Source organism: Grampus griseus (genome assembly GCF_964374135.1).
Source record: "Grampus griseus genome assembly, chromosome: 4".
Lineage (NCBI taxonomy): Eukaryota > Metazoa > Chordata > Mammalia > Artiodactyla > Delphinidae > Grampus > Grampus griseus.
In genome coordinates this window covers 77,158,717-77,177,208 of record NC_138997.1, presented here as the reverse complement: position 1 = coordinate 77,177,208, position 18,492 = coordinate 77,158,717, and positions in this window count along the sequence as shown.

The following is an 18,492-nucleotide window of genomic DNA, read 5'->3' as shown; positions in this document are numbered from 1 at the left end:
AATCTTTGTTGCTCTCATTTCTGTTTCTATATTGTTTCTCTCCTGAAATGGCAGGGAGTAAAGTCACATATGTTGTTCCAACTGCTGTTGCTTCAGGCTCTACACGTTGGCATTAACTTGTGAGACTCTGATCTATGGAGCCAAGAATCTGTTTGAGTTTTTTCATAATGGGATTACATGACCAACTTTTATTTTGCGATATATGAGTCTGGATATTAACTAGATTTATTTTAACTTGATGCTTTCTCCAAGTGTGGTAGAAGTCCAGTTCAATGTGATACATATAGTCATCAAATATTTATTGAGTGACTACTATGTGCTGAGTATTATTTCTGGAACTAGGAGTCAGTGAACAAGGCAAAGATGTATATTTTATGAAGCATTTAGTAGTAGTGGGGGAGATAGTCATAATAAATAATTCGTGTGTGTGTGTAAGAAAGTGTGAAGTACAGTGGAAAAGCAGTGTAAGGTAAGAGGAATTCTGCAAGTTAAAATTTACGTGTACTTCAAGTCCTTGCACAAATATCGCCTCAATGACACTTCTCCTGACCACAATATATAAAATAGTAATTTCTTCCAAAACCCAACTGTAATTCCCCTAAACTTGCTCTATGTTCTCCATAGCAATTATTATTATTGTTGTTGTTGTTGCTGTTTTTGTTATTATTATTAATACTTCTTTTCCTCCCATTTGAATGTAAACTCTGTGGGTGCAGAGATTTTTCTTCATTTTGTTCCTTATTTTATTCTCACTTTAGGCAAAACCACTAGTAATTGGTTCCATGATGTGGCAGAAAATCTTGAAAATTGATCAAGGAGCAGGTGATGAAAAACCATGTTAAGGAATTTCACATTTATCCTACTGAGCATTGTGAGCTCTGAGCACATAGCATAATCTGTTTTGCACTTTAGAATAATCATTTCACTCTGTGAAAGTATGAGGGATAAATGAAAGGGAGGAGAAATGGGAGTCTCTGGAAAAGGATGATTGTCTCCTCTAGGCAGTGGCAAGGAGGCTATAAAAGATGTGATGGAAATAAGAGATGGATAGTACTTAACTGGAAATTGAGAGAGAAAAAAGGAGATTTAGAAGGACTTTCTAGCTTTGAGTTTGGACTAAATGGATAGTGGTGCCTTTTAATGGACAGTGAGATAAGAAACCAGGAGGAGGGACACACATGTGAGCCTATATATTCAGTTGAGACATTCTGAATAAATACAAGGGATACTCGGGTAGAATAAAGAAACATTCTTAAACTCAGGACTGGAATTATAGCTTTGTGAGTCCTGAGTGTATTGGTAAGGGTTGAAGTTAAAAGTGTGGCTAAAAAAATTTACAACGTTTTATATGCTAGGGGAAAAGCAAATAAAAAGGTGGGATTCATTTTTGCAAAAGTGTATGTGTGAGTGTGTGTGTGTGTTTTAAGGCAGGATGAAATCCCATTGACAGAACAATGCACAGCACAGGTGAAAGAACAACTACCTCGAAATAGGCCAGGAGGATACAATGATGCTTCCTCCTATTCCTGCTAGAGTAGCTATAGTATAGGGAACTTTCTTTTCCTCATCTCCACTTAACCGAGGTACATGTCTTAATAATTATTCAAAATAAGCTAACCTTCCTTCTTTCATTTGCCTTTCATGTCTATTGCACTAAAGGATTTTGATGCTGCTGCATTCTGCTACAAATCAACTAAGGACCTGAGCTAAAGGCACACTTGGTCAACACCAGGGTATTCTACCTTTCACCATTTATCAAATACTTGAAACTCTGTCTCTTGAGGGCCCAGATCACTGCTGCTCTTTTCCAAAGACTCCTAATCCTATGCCTTCTAGGTAGAAATTACTTCATACCAGGTTGAAGTCAATGATTTGAATTCTTTCTCCTAAATTCTAAATCCCTTGGGAGTAAAAACATGTATGACAAGAGAGAGTATTCCATTGCTTCTTTGTCCTTCTTTTGTGTTCATCTGGAAAATTCACCTGTATAACTCTTAGTTTCTATAACTGAGCTACTGAGCTCATCTTGAGGAAATCACACAAATATCCTGCTAAGTATCATTGAATCATATACGTATTGTTAGAAATTTTTACTGGAAACTTACTACTCATGGGAATTTTGTCCATTCCATTCTGTGACTTTAATATCTCTTTGTCTTCTCCCGATCAAAAATTCTAAAGCTTTATCCTATATCTTCATTAATAATTCTCCCAGTTATGGTACTAGCCTTCTAACTGGATCCCTGTTTTCAGTTTCACCCTTTAAAACTCTACATGTTGCTTCCAGAGCAAGTTTTTAAAAATGATATTCATACCATGTCAGCTTGCTATGAAGTATATATAAATATTTCTTTGTTTTCCTCAGTATTAAAACCTATTTTAATATATTATTGAAGTCTTGCTGAAGATTATTCATAATCTGTCTTCTGATCTTCAATTTGACCTGATATTATCCCCTGCCTTGTTTTCTCTTCTCAGACACACCATAATCTTTGCTTTCATTAAACTTTTTCATGATTTTGTTTGTTTAAACATATTTCTTCACATGTTTGGAAAGGTCTTTCTTTCTTTGTGCCTTCGAAAAATTGTATCTCTTCTTATTAACATAGCTCACATCTTACTCCTTCACAAAGCATCTCCAAATCTTAGTGATAACAATAAACACACTCATGTTATTGTACTTTGTGAATGATGTTTTTTTACATTTATAACATTTTATTGTGACAGAATTATGCTTTTATCTGCATCCATTCTTGAACTGTGAGCTTTCTGAGTGAGGGAACTGTATCATCTTTCTCTTTGTCTCAATTCCTTCAATAGTGAATGAAACATTAAAAGTTCAATAGTTGCTTATTCACCTGAATTACATAAAAAGCTAATATTAAATACTAAAGAACTATCATATCATTATATTTAAATATAACCTTTTCATCTTTATAATTTCACTGTTCAGGAAATTGAGAATAAATCATCTTCATCTCATTATAATTATATACTAAAAACTTGGAAAAATGAGAAGTCTGCCTTCTTAGTACCTTCAATCATTTTGAAATTGATACATTTCCAGTTTTCATATTCTTGCCAATTAAATTTTGATGAATTTTTCTCAATTCTCTTCTTATTTTGCATCTTCTGAAAATTTTTAGCTGGTTTAGTGGAGGATGTAAGGTAGTAACCTAGTAGCTGGATATGTATTCCATTTTCAGCTTATAGATTTAAAATAATCAATTTTGCTATCTCTTTAGCATACAAAAAACCATTAGCATTGTGATAAATTTCTTATGCTCTTTGCTTTAAAAATTATATTTGTTCAGTAACTGGTTTATTTTACTTTGCTACTAGCATGCTAGCTTATTGTATAAATGTGTTAGCATGTTACTCCTTTGCTCACCATTTTTTGTCCTTTAAGAAATTATGAAATTGCTTTTGCTTCTGTTTTTAGCTTAGTCATGAATTATCCTTTATTATCATACTTTCTGTTTGACCTTCATAATTTTAATTTGTTATAGACATAGTGAAAGAAAGGAGAAGAAAAATAAAGAAATAATGGCTGAAACCTTCCCAAATTTGAGAAAACAATTTTTGTTTTATACATTCTAGTTGCTTAATAAGGTGCAAGTAGGACAAAAGCAAAGAAATCTACACACAGATGTATCATAGTGAAAATGTTAAAACCAGAAAAAGAAAATCTTAAAAGCAGCAAGAGAAAAATGACTTGTCATGTACAAAGGAACCCCAATAAATTAGCTGTTAAATTCTCTTCTGTTTGAAATCTAGTGATCTTACACAGTAACTAAAAAACAATAGGAATACAACAAAAGACAAAGTATACTGGTAAAGATAATTATGTAATTATAGAAACCATTACAAATACGTATTACATCTTCTTTCTATTCTTAATTGATTTAAAAAACAATTGCATATATATGTCTATATTTATATACCTATAAATTGTGTTGTTGGAGCTATAAAAGAAAGAAATGCAATATATTTGACAAAAATATCATCAAGGAGGTAAGTGGGGATGAAATAAACTCAATGCATACCTACTCTCCTTTCTTCTCTCCACTTCTTTAAGAGACAAAAAATTAAAGTAATAATTATAACAATGTACTGTTGGGTGAGTAACATATATGTATAACTGTAATAGCACACAAAGGACAAGGAAAGAAAGCTATATAGGAGCAAAATTTCTATATCTTATTGAAGTTAACTAAGTATAAATCTGAATTAGATTCTGATGAGTTGAGATATATATATGGTAAGCTCTAGAACAATTACTAAGAAAATAACTAAAACAATATATAGTGAAAAAAATTAAGGGAGTTAAAATATTACACTAAAAAATATTCCATTAATGCAAAAAAGAGCCATACATGAGAAATATAGGAACAAAAATCACATGAGACATATAAAAAACAAAAAGTAAAATGGAAGATGTAAATACAACTATATTAATAATAACACTGAGGATGGATTAAACAATGTGATCGAAAGGCAAAGTTTGTGAGACTGGATAAAAAAAAAATCTAACTATATACAATTTAGAGGTGACACGCTTTGGAATCAAACATCCAAATAGGTTAAAAGTAAGAGGTTGGAAAACAGCAATCATAAGAAAATTGTTGTGGTTTTATCAATATCAGATAAATAGACTTTAAAACAAAAATTAAAAAAATAGAGATATACAGGGACATTTCATAGTAATAAGTCTCAATCCATTAGGAAGAGATAAAAGTTATAAATGCATATGAACATAACAATAGACCCCCCAAATACACAAAACAAAAACTGAGAGAATTGAAGGGGAAAATAGACAATTCAATGAGTAGATGGATATTTTAATATCCTATTTTCAATAATAGAGTAGAGAAAACAATCATACAAAAGAAGAACAATTTTGGAGAACTTGCACATCCAAATTTCACAATTTACCATAAATCTACATTAATTGAGAGAGTGTGATATTGGCATCAGGTTAGAAATGCAGATCAATTAATAGAATTGAGAGACAAAAAATAAACTCTCACAGTTACATTCACTTGATTTTTGACAAGGATGCCAAGACAAATCAGTGGGGGAAAGAATAGTCTTTTTAACAAATGGTGCTTGACATTGGGTATATACATGAAAAGAATGAAGTTGGAACACTTCCTCACACTATACAGAAAAACTAACTCAAATAAAATCTAGATCTAAATGTGATAGCTAAAATTATAATATTCTTTAGAAAACTTATAAAGTTCTAAGTCTTCAGGAGCTTGAGTTAGGTCACAAAAGTTAAAATAGAAAATTGGACTTCATCAAAATTCAAAACTTTTGTGCTTCAAAAGACACCATCAAGAAAATTTAAAAAAAAAGGAATGGAAAATATTTGTGCCAATTTTATACCTTATAAAGTAATCATATCTAGAATATATAAACTCTTCAATCCAATAATAAAAGATAGATAACCCAAATATTTTAAAATGCATGAAGGACCTAAATAGACATTTCTCAAAAAAAAAAAACAACAAACATACAAATGACAAATAAACACATAAAAAGTTGATCAAAGTCATTAGGGAAATAAAAACCAAAACCACAATGATATAGTACTTTATACCCACTTTGATGACTATAATTAATATAGTATAATAATAAAATAACAAGTGTTGGTGAGGTTGTCAAGAAAATGGAACCTATACATGGCTAGTAAGAATGGTGCTAGTCACTTTGGAAAAGAGGCTGGCAGTTTCTCAAAAAGTGAAGCACAAATTTACTGTATGACTCAGCAATTACACTCCTAGGTATATATCCAAGAGAAATGAAAACCTATGTCAACATAAAAACTACATAATGTTCAAAGCAGCATTATTAATAGTAAGCCAAAGAATAGAAACAATTTACGATTAAATAAAATTGGCATATCAGTGCGGTGAAATATTATTTGGCAATGAAAAGAAATAAAATCTAGATACATTCTATACCATTGATAAATCTTGAAAACACTATGCTAAGTGATAGAAGCCAGTCACAGAAGTGTGTAATTCCATTTATATGAAATATCCAGAATAATCAAATCTATAGTGGTTGCCTAGGGTAGGGAGGATTAGGGGAGATGGGGAGTGACTGTCAATGGATGTGGGATTTCTTTTGGGGTAGATAAAAATGCTCTAAAATTGATTGGTTGAACAATTTTGTGAATATAAACATTGAATTCAACAACCACAACACAAAACAGCCTTTCAAAATGTCAACTATTGACATTTTGTTCCAAATAATTATTTGTGGTGAGGTTTGTCTTGTGCATTGTAGTTTAGCAGAGTCCCTGACCTCTACCCACTAGATGCCGATAACAACCGTCTGTAGTCATGACAAAACAGAAATGTCCTCAGATGTTGTTAAAAGTCCCCTGGGAGACAGAATCACCCTAGTTTAGAACCACAGATATAATTGTATAGGAAAAAGCAAAAAGTCTTAAAGGATATATGTTAAAAATTTAACTATGGTTCCTCTGGAGAGGTAAAGGGATAGGCAGGGTGAGAGAAGGTGACTTCCATATTGTCTCAATATACTTTTGTACTGCTTGAGCAACCTAAAAATTATAATGGGCTCATGTACTATGTTTTTTTTTAAGAGAATCAAAATCAATTAACTTCCTGTCCTCCAAAATACATAAAACAAAACAGGCCAATTCTCACTAATATAAAACGCTGGTGTAGCAGACCATTCAAAAGATGATTATGGCTTATGGAGATGGAGATAGTGACAAGTAATTTGAATTTTAATATATTTTTAATATACTCCCTACAAGACTTACAGATTGGATGTGAAGTCTGAAGAAAACAGGTAAAGTATTTTTTTTTGTTTTGCCTAAGCGACTGACTGAATGACAGTGCCATTATTGAGAGTTGGGGATGAAGAAATTGGGGGCTTTTGTGGGGAGAAGTGGAATCAATAGTTTCGTTTTGGCAATTAATATTGAGATCCATATTAGACTTCCACATGGTGGTTTGAGTAGACAGTCTGGAGTTCAGAGCCGAGCAGAATAACAATTCTCGTAACAGTCTGTGACAAACAATGGGTAAAATCCCTTTACTGCTAGAAAGTGGAAAATTAATAAATACGTATTAAATAGCTTATTATTCATGTGTTTAATTGCCTTATGAAAAAATTAATACCTGAATGTAGAAACAACCAAAGAATAGAATGAATTTAACACGCATTTTCTAATTTCCCACACCAAAGATATAAAGTGTTCACTTGAGAAAAGCAAGAAAATATATGCACTACAAAATAAAGAAAAACAACTGTTTAAAAATAAAAATTTCCATTAAATCCAAAACAAAAAAACAATAGTGCATTAGAAAGTATCAATATAAACATTGATTTTATGCTCTGCTGGACAAAATTAGCTTTGTTGCAATAATGAATTTAGGAGGAAACACTGTAATTCTAAAAACATCAATGTTAAGAATAAGATTTTATTCTTTTCATTTCCTCAAATGAAAAACAAAGAGATTAATTCAAAAGATGGATAAAGGAAAGTCTCCTTTCTTGAAGATGAGAATCACAATAATCCAGAAAAAAAGAACATCTCATTATTTCTGTAACACTTATATTAGCTTACTCTGGATCCTTACAATGGGATAGGAACAGTTAATCTTTATAACAACTCTATGAGTTAGGTGTGTCATATTTTAAGTGAAGAAACTGAGATTTAGACACATTGAATAATTAGCTCAAGGTCACACATAAAATGGTAATCATGCTTTAGAGTTCAGCAGTTTGACTCCAGAGCTTGCATTTTCATCAAACATGAGAGAATAGGTTGCAAATTTTTTTAAAAAAAGAGAAGAAAAGAAAAGGAAGAAAAAAATCTTATTATCTTCATGGCTGGAGATTCAGACCAGGTGTGAAGGTGTGAAGAAGTAGCAAAGGAAGGTATGACTACTTCCACACTCATTGGTGTCCACTGCTATTTCCCAACCAAGAGCAGTGGAGCATGGAGAAATAGATCTTGCAGCCCTTATAAAAATTGCAAACGCTTGCTGTTCTCTAGTGAAAATAAAATATTGGTCACAAGTTTAAATTCAAACTCAGAAATGCAATCAGTATATTTTATTTTTCAACATATTTACATATTATCCTTACTTTCTTTTGATAGAATAAGCATCATATTTTTTCTATGCTACCTATAAAAATTTTCTATCTGACCCACAGGTTGTGAAGACCTCCAAGTTCAGCTAGTTTTTAAAGTAAAACTACCCTCAAAATGCAAAATCTCCCATAACCAAAGGGATTTAAATTACATTGTGGATAAGATGTTGTAAGCAGACCAGTAAAACAGTGTTTTATTTCTGATGTAAATTGACTAAAACAGATGGAAGGGGGAAAAGAGAGCTTTCCTAGAGGCACTGTGTGTGTGTCACCAGCTGTTGCTGGGAGATAATGTGCAATAGCAAGTGATGGATAGGAGGAAATCCTAATGCCCGCGTCCTCTGCTTTGGACTGTTAAGTGTAAAGAGCCTCTTCTTGAATTCTTTTAATTGAAGGTGAAGCCTGGAATTTGCAATGCCCACTTAAAATCACACTGTCTTATTTGATTGAAACATCAAACTGGAATCAAAAATTGCCTACTTTTTTTCACAGTGGGATTCAGCTAAAGTTGAATTCATGGAAGAAGCCATGTGGGGTGGGGGTGTGGAACACAAATGTGTAAAATATAAAAATAGAGCATATTCTTAATCATGCTGTATAGCCTGTAAACATTTTTGTTTTTAAATTAAATTTTATTATTTTTGCAGTGATTTAAAATTTTTTATTGAAATTTAGTTAACTTACCATATTGAATTAGTTTCAGGTGTACAACATAGTGATTCAGCATTTTTTTTTTAACATCTTTATTGGAGTATAATTGCTTTACAATGGTATGTTAGTTTCAGCTTCACAACAAATGAATCAGTTATATATATACATATGTTCCCATATCTCTTCCCGCTTGCGTCTCCCTCCCTCCCACCCTCCCTATCCCACCCCTCCAGGCGGTCACAAAGCACCGAGCTAGTGATTCAGCATTTTTATAGGTTACACTCCATTTAATGTTATTACAAAATAATAGCTATATTTCCCTGTGTTTCCCTGTGCTGTACCTATGCTGTATCCTTGTTGCTTCTTTATTTTATACATAGTGGTTTGTGTCTCTTAATCCCATACCCCTATCTCACCCTCCCCACTCCCCTCTTCCCACTGATAACCACTAGTTTGTTCTCTATATCTGTGAGTCTGTTTCTGTTTTGTTATATACATTTTTTTGTTTTATTTTTTAGACTCCACATATAAGTGATAACATAGTCTCTCTCTGACTTATTTCACTAAGCATAATGCTCTCTAGATCCATCCATGTTGTTGCAAAAGGCAGAATTTCATTCATTCAAACTGGAAGAGAAGTAAAATTCTATCACTATTTGCAGATGACATGATTCTATATATAGAAAACTCTAAAGAGTCCACCAAAAATCTATTAGAACTAATAAATGATTTCAGTAAAGTTACAGGATGCAAGAATAATATACAGAAATCTGTTGCTTTTCTATACACTAATAATGAACTATCAGAAAGAGAAATTAAGGACACAATGCCATTTACACTAACATCAAAAAGAATAAAATACCTAGAGATAAACTTAACCAAAGAGGTGAAAGACCTATACACTGAAAACTATAAAACACTGGTGAAGGGATTTGAAAATGATATAGAAAGAAATCCTGTATTCTTGGATTGGAAGAACTAATATTGTTAAATTTTGTTATTTCTAATTTTGTTATATAAATATACAGAGGGAAAAATGACATTTTAAACCACAATTGCCTGAACTTGTATTTTAGGAGAAGTCTAACTTTTACATTAATTGATTCCTTTAGTATTAGAGGCAAAGTGCCAAGGCATGCTGTGGATGGCCTAGAATATAATAAATAAGGATTAATTTATCTGGGAGTTTTATTTTTTCCACAAAGCCTTTTCAAAAGGGGGTCTGGGACCAAGGAGAGAAGAAAAGATGTAATTTGGGCTTGAAGAAAGTGGCTTGGGTGATAAAGAATACAAAATAATAGACAGAGCCTGAGAAAAATGTAAAAGAGCAATTGTGCACTTGAGTAATTATTTGGTGTTTTATTGAGGTAGTGAATACAGGTCACCTCTGGAAAATGGGTATATTAAGCATGATGGAAGCAGACTATGGCACAGTCTGCAGCAATTATGAGCAAGGTATTAGGTTTACACATGGACACATGGGTAAGGCTTAAGAACAGTGTGCTTGTAGCTATCCCGTTTTCCCAGCACCACTTACTGAAGAGCCTGTCTTTTTTCCATTGTATATTCTTGCCTCTTTGTCATAGATTAGGTGACCATAGGAGCGTGGGTTTATCTCTGGGCTTTCTATATTGTTCCATCGATCTATTCTGTCTTTGTACCAGTACCATGCTACCTTGTTTACTGTAGCTTTGTAGAATAGTTTGAAGTCAGGGAGCCTGATTCCTCCAGCTCCATTTTTCTTTCTCAAGATTGCTTTGACTATTCAGGTTCTTTTGTGTTTCCATACAAATTGTAAAGTTTTTTGTTCTAATTCTGTGAAAAATGCCATTGGTAATTTGATAGGGATTGCATTGAATCTGTATATTGTTTTGGGCACTATAGTCATTTTCACAATATTGATTCTTCCCATCTGAGAACATGCTATATCTTTCCATCTGTTTGTGTCATCTTTGATTTCTTTAATCAGTATTTTATAGTTTTCTGAGTACAGATCCTTTGCCACCTTAGGTAGGTTTATTCCTAGGTACTTTATTCTTTTTGTTGCAATGGTAAATGGGATTGTTTCCTTAATTTCTCTTTCTGATCTTTCATTGTTAACATATAGGAATGCAAGAGATTTACTAGAACACTATATAACACCATACACAAAAATAAACTCAAAATGGATTAAAGACCTAAATGTAAGGCTGGACACTATAAAACTCTTAGAGGACAACATAGGCAGAACACTCTTTGACATAAATTGCAGCAAGATCTTTTTTGACCCACCTCCTAGAGTAATAAAAATAAAAACAAAAATAAACAAATGGGACCTAATTAAACTCAAAAGATTTGCACAGCAAAGGAAACCATAAACAAGATGAAAAGACCACCCTCAGAATGGGGGAAAATATTTACAGATAAAGCAAGTGACAAGGGATTAATCTCCAAAATATACAAACAGCTCATGCAGCTCAGTATCAAAAAACAACCCAATCAAAAAATGGGCAGAAGACCTAAATAGACATTTCCCCAAAGAAGACATACAGATAGCCAACAAACACATGAAAAGATGCTCAACATCACTAATTATTAGAGAAATGCAAATCAGAACTACAATGGGTATCACCTCACACTGGTCAGAATGGCCATCATCAAAAAATCTACAAACAATAAATTCTGGAGAGGGTGTGGAGAAAAGGGAACCCTCTTCCACCATTGGTAGGAAAGTAAATTGATATATCCACTATGGAGAACAGTATGGAGATTCCTTAAAAACCTAAAAATAGACCTACCATATGACCCAGTAATCCCACTCCTGGGCATATACCCGGAGAAAACCATAATTCAAAAAGATACATGCACCCCAATGTACATTGCAGCACTATTTACAATAGCCAGGACATGGAATCATTCTAAATGTCCATCAGCAGAGGAATGGATAAAGAAGATGTGGTACATATATAGAATGGAATATAACTCAGCCATTAAAAGGAAAAAAATTGTGCCATTTGTAGAGATGTGGATGGACCTAGAGACTGTCATACAGAGTGAAGTAAATCAGAAAGAGAAAAACAAATATTGTATAATATCACTTATATGTGGAATCTAGAAAAATGATGCAGATGACCTTATTTGCAAAGCAGGAATAGAGACACAGATGTAGAGAACAAATGTATGGATATCAAGGGGGGAAGGGGAGTATGGGATGAATTGGGAGATTGGGATTGACATATATACACTACTATGTATAAAATAGATAACTAATGAAACCTACTGTATAGCACAGGGAATTCTACTCAGTGCTCTGTGGTGACCTAAATGGGAAGGAAATCAAAAAAAGGGGGGGTATATGTATACGTATAGCTGATTCACTTTGCTGTACAGTAGAAACTAACACAACATTGAAAGCAACTGTACTCCAATAGAAATTAATTTAAAAAAAACAAGTGTGCCAAGTAAAAAAACATATGCAATGTGTAATAAGATGTAACAATAAAAACATTGCTGTAAATTGTGATATATGCATGCAAAATGATATTTTTCAAGTTTACAGTGAAATAAAAGATACATTTAACACACTGAAGTGATTGGATAATGAAGGGATAGGAAGTTGTTTTGTGGAGACAAAGTGTAAGGGGAATGACTTACCAAACTTGAAACAACTCTAAACGTAAGAGAGAGGCTGCATTAGTCTGCTTGGGCTGACATAACAAAATATTACAGACTGGGTAGCTTTAACAATGGACATTCATTTTCTCACAGTTCTGGAAGCTAGACGTCCATGATCAAATTCAGTTTCTGGTGAAGACTATTTTCATATCTTGTAGATAGCCACTTTCTCATTGTGTCTTCATATGGCCTTTCTTCTGTGCTCCTTCAGAGACAAAACTTTGGTGACTCTTCCTCTTTTAGGACACCAGTTTTAACAGATTAGACTCACCAATATGACCACATTTAACCTTAATTACTTCCCTAGAGGACCCATCTCCAAATATAGTGACAATGGGAACTACAGTGTCAACATGAACTTTAGAGGGACACAATTCAGTCTTTAACAGGAGCCTTCTGTGAACCAATAATGATAGAATGCAATTTGAACTAAGGGGTATAGTATAGAGGTAAAAATATACATAACATTTTAAAAATATACATAAATATACATTAAAAAAGTAAATATACATAATATACATAAATATACCAAAAATAAACATGATCTTATATATAATAAATATACACAAGTTTGAAAAGTACACATAAACATAAGTCCTGCCCTCATACCTTGAGATAGTAGAGGTAAGACTTGCTTTCTCAACTTACACTGAAATAGTGCTCGTTAGATATATTTAAATATTAAGCAAAGATAGCACTGTGTAACTGGAACACTTTGGGATACCGTGTCAGCTAACACTTACATTTCTCCTAACAATAGCATGATAAAATTTAAGCAGTATATATTTTATGGTAAACACTTCTCCTTGGCTCAATACTACTTTAAGATTTATTAATAAGTATTCTGGAAATTGTCTGTTGATTTTCAGCACCATCTTCAAAGTTCTAAGCTCTTTACTCTATTGCAGGCCATTTGAATGAGATTTGGAAGACAGGATAGAGGAATGCATCATTCTCTTCTGGCAGTGGTAGGTAAATATTTGGGAAGACAGCAGGCCTAGGTTTTTCAGCAGCTTCATGTCATGTGTTTTAGTGCTAGTGACAGTTAGGTTCATCAGTGTTGGATTCCTGTGATTTTGACCTTTCCTAATTCCTCTTCAATTAACAGTCACCGTTTCATAAGTTTTATAAACATGTAATTTCCTATATTAAATCCCTTTTTGTTAAAATACCTTGAGTCATTTCTGTTTCCTGGATGATTAGTAAGTCAGTCAATGATTATTAGGAACATTCTAAATCTTCTGTGCTCCGTTTATAAATTAAAAATCTGATTGCGCAGCATTTTATTAAATAAAACTTCTATTTATATTTGAGTTTTTGTGAGCCATAATACTTTCAGTGAAATCTCATCTTGTTAATTTTAACTTATGTAAAGATTCTATTGAAATTCTATCCAAATTATAGAAGAATTAAGTATTTTAAAACTTTATGATTAACACATGTCAAACTTGAACTCACTTCTATAATAAATTTATTCAAATATGAATGAATTTATTCTAAGTATGAAAGAACAAACAGAAAATTTGGAAAATATTGAGCAATGGGATTTAAACTGATATTCTTAACTCCCAAAGACAATTTATTTTTTAAAATAATTTATATATTAATTATTTCTTGTGAGTTTTTCATTATATTGTCCTTTTAGACAATAAGTAAAAATACAGAAGTATTTTTAAGTGGTAAGAGCAAAACTGAGATGCCTTGCTTTATTAGCATTTTATTTGGATCACTTGTTTATTCAAAAAACATCTTTAAGAACATTTTTCGTGTATGCAAATTTTTAAATAATCCCTTTTAAGGATACTTTTTCTCCCTCTGGACCGTTTTTCAGTAGGGTTCCAACTTTTCTGAGGTATTTACTTTTCACTCCTTTGACCCAGATATAACTATGATCTTCTAAGCCATTTGACGAGTAGACCTGATTTTGTTAAAGTCCTAGGATCCCATTAGGATCCTTTAACTTCTCGCTTTTTCAGATCTGCAATTGTCTATTATGCTGTGCATTACTATCTTGTTTTAATGGGTGATTGGCCCAACAGATTTTCCATCAACTAATTCCAGTAAATACATTTAAATACAGAGACTTTTTTCTCCACCTTCCCATTTGTTTTAGTTTGCCAGGGCTACCATAGCAATGTATCACAGACTGGTGGTTTAAACAATAGAAATTCATTTTCTCACAGTTTTAGAGGCTAGAAGTTGAGATCAAGGGGTTTGCAGAGTTGTTTTTCAGATGTCTCTCCCTCAGTTTGTAGATGGCCATCTCCTGTTGTCTTCATATGGTGCCTCTGTTTTTGTCTGTCCTAATCTCCTCTTATTATAAGGATACCATATTGGATAATAGTCTACCTAACAACTGCATTTTAGTTGAATTACCTCTTTAAAGGCCCTATCTCCAACTCATCACATTCTGAAGTACTAGGGGTGAGGCCTCCAACATATGAATTTTGGGAAGACGTAGTTCAGGCCATAGCACATACTTACTTATTGCCGAAACGTCAGTGAACACCATCCTAATCCCTCTAAAGACTGAAAATAATAAATGGGGTGCAATAATATCCTCTACCAAACTGCAACCAAAGGTAAAAAATCCACTCTCATGTCAGTAAGTGACCATTTATAGATACAATTTCTAATTGGTAGAGAAAAAAGTGTTTTGCCTTACCTAACAAATATAAACTTTATCATGCAAGACAACAATAATGAGAACAAAATTCTAGAAAATGTAAAAAGCTTTAGCATGATAATTCAAACACATTTGAAGATGAAAAAAAAAACTTTAATGTACAAATGTGATTCCCTAAAGATGTACCATGAATAATCATTTCTATTTTCCCAGTGTGTAGAGAAAAGGAATGTTTGAAATGACCCTAACACTTCAATTTATCATAAGATGAGACACAGCTTATTTTCAAATTTAAAAAGTACACTTTCAGGTTTTCAAAATTATAATTTAGAATGTGGATATATAGTTACTAAGCATAACAGCTTGAATTTTGTTTGTTTTTCTAAAAAGGTACTTCTGTTTCAATCAGACATACAATTCTTAGAATGATTCAAATATAACAAAGCTTTTTCAGAGTTATATGGTTATAAGAGGTCTTTGACATTGCTGGAAAAAGCATGAGGTTTTAAGCAATGATGTCCTATAATGCCAAGTGGGTGTAAAAAAATTTTTTTAAAGTGTGGAAGAAGCTGACAGACAAGAGGGCATGCATCTCTTAATTAATACACATTGGCAAGCTTTGTAAAATTATTTTACATTTATCAATGTCAAATTTCATTTAAAATTTCTTTTTAAATTGTTAATTATTTTGTTATTATTGCCCACCTACATTTTACTTTTCTCTTTATCCTTTCTTGCACATCCTAACTCATATTCTGAGAGGATGGGAGTAAATGAATTGGCAATGTTTGTCAGAATATTGTCTTAGATTTTTTTGATATAAAGTCATTATCAGTTATCTGTGATGCTTTCAGTTATGTGTTTAAAAACAGTATTTAAAATTTTATTAGTGCTTACTATATCCAAGAAAGGGAAAATATTTTTCTTTAAAAAAATTTGTTTTCATTAAAATTAATAATTTCATAACATAATTTTGTATCATATATCTCTGCTGCACTTATCATCTGATGATTCCTAAGATGCATACACTTAAATGAATTAACATGATATCTAAATGTATTTTGTAGTTTTATTAGCACAATTTCTGTATTTTGCATTTTAAGCAAATTACTTTTCTTAAAATGTAACTTACCTACTGGTTTATAGTAGGTTGCAGACATACCCTATTGCACTGCATAATTTATGTTAATCAAGAGTGTTGATATTATGTAAATATAAGTAGTTTATATCTGTTGGTGACAGAAACCTGGGAAATACAAGAACACTAAGATGACTAAAGAAAAAAAAACAGAGAAATCTATTTAATTAAGTCATTTTAAAATAAAGTGTAAAAGAATGTAGTAAATTTCCTAAGCTTTGCAATATCTTGAACTCTAGCTCTCTCTTCAGTATTGTCATTTCTATGACTCTTTTGGGTTCATCTGGTTACACATGATTTAACTACCAATGAAGCTTCTTTAAATTATTGGCGGTCCTTCCGTCCAGGGGAAGGATGACACAGACAGGACAAGTAGGATCTCCTTTATCCAGGACCTCTCCATCACAACTACCACCTAGTAAACCTCCTACATATGCCCCCAGCATATACTGTTCCATGATCATATCATGTTATACTTAGTGGTTTGCACATCTGTTTCCAATAGTGGGATCATATGGCAGTGTTTCTGGATTTAAATGACTTTGAAAATTTATGCTTTCTACAATGTTCTTGAAATGTCATCATCTGAACCACTGCTGGGGGAAATAAATACATATATGTGTGTATATATATATATATATATATATATATATATATATATAGGCTCAAAATCATGATGATGAATAAAAGAAAATGATCCATTTAATAAGTAAGGGGCCAAAACAGTAGAGATATATATATATATATATATATATATACATATATATATGTATAACTGATTCACTTTTGCTGTACACCTGAAACTAACACAACATTATAAATCAACTATACTCCAATAAAAATTTTAGAAAAACTTTATATAAATTGTATGATTCTTTAGGTATCAATAAAAGGTGTTGATCTAATGAAAAAGTAATAATAAGCCAGGGGCCATGTACTATGGCAAACTTAGAGGAGGAGAAACTGGTTTTGGTACTAGAACAGGGAATACTTCATGCAAGAGGCTGCATTTGACTTAGACCTTAAAATACAGACTATACGGAAATCCAATTGAAATAAATAAATAATGAAAATAGCTGTATTCTATCCCATAAATATTTATGAAGCCAGTTACTCCTTTTTTTTTTTTTTGGCCATGCCGTGTGACATGCTGGGATCTTAGTTCCCTGACCAGGGATTGAACCCGTGCTCTCTGCATTGGGAGCGTGCCGTCTTAACCACTGGACTGCCAGGGAAGTCCCACCAGTTATTCCTCTTTAAATGGAATGTGAAGGCAATGGTATATCTGGAAAGATATTATGTACATTCACCAAGATACATTCAGGTCCTGATACTGATTGTGCAGCTAAACAATATTCAGTGGGCGGATAATAAAGTGCATTTTTATTATGTGTGACAAATGTATGTATGAAAACTCATTCATTTTCAAGGTGGAATTTAATATGTATTGCTTGTTTTAGTTACCATTTATCATGATCATATTCTATTCTCATAGAAAGAAATATTGACATATGCCAGATAGCTTCATTAAAATAGGGTTTTACAAGGGCAAGAAGGTGGAAATTTTCTTTCCTATTGTTTACTCTTGTTGAATTATTGTAATGAAGTAATTTCAGAAGCAATTTCCAGTGAAATTATTCAATGTTATTTTATAGATTTATAATAACGCGGCATAATTCCCATTAAACTAAATTACTAGATCAATAATATTACTTGAATATTCTGTAAATACAGGTTCAGAATGACACGGGGAGCCAGAAAATTCATGCCTGATGTTCAGCTATAAGGTAAAAATGGAATGAAATTGAAATTATTATTATTTTCCTAATCTCTTTAGTAACAGCTGTTCATTCTGAAGCACATTGTGGGAATAGCTCATGTCTATAAATAAAAAGGACATGTTGACGTTTCTAACCTTTTTATATTACAAATAGTACACGAAAAGTAGATGTTCCTTAGAAATGAGTTATATATTTTATTATCACATTTACATGATGTTGCTGAGTTACTACTTCTTCAGAAGTAATCTTTTTTTTTGCCTATATATTTGGTTATTTTAGTACAGAAAAGATTACTGTAATGAAAGCAACTTTGTTAAGAATTATGCAACAAAACACTTCATTCTGTGAACTTGCAAGAATTCTTTTTACATGATGTCTTTACGCAGTGGGTTTCAAAGTGGGTAAAATTTACTGATGTACCTTGATACCTCTACAGATATGCCAACACTTTTAAACTGTTTCAAAAAATTTTTGGATACAATCACAGTTCTGGATACATA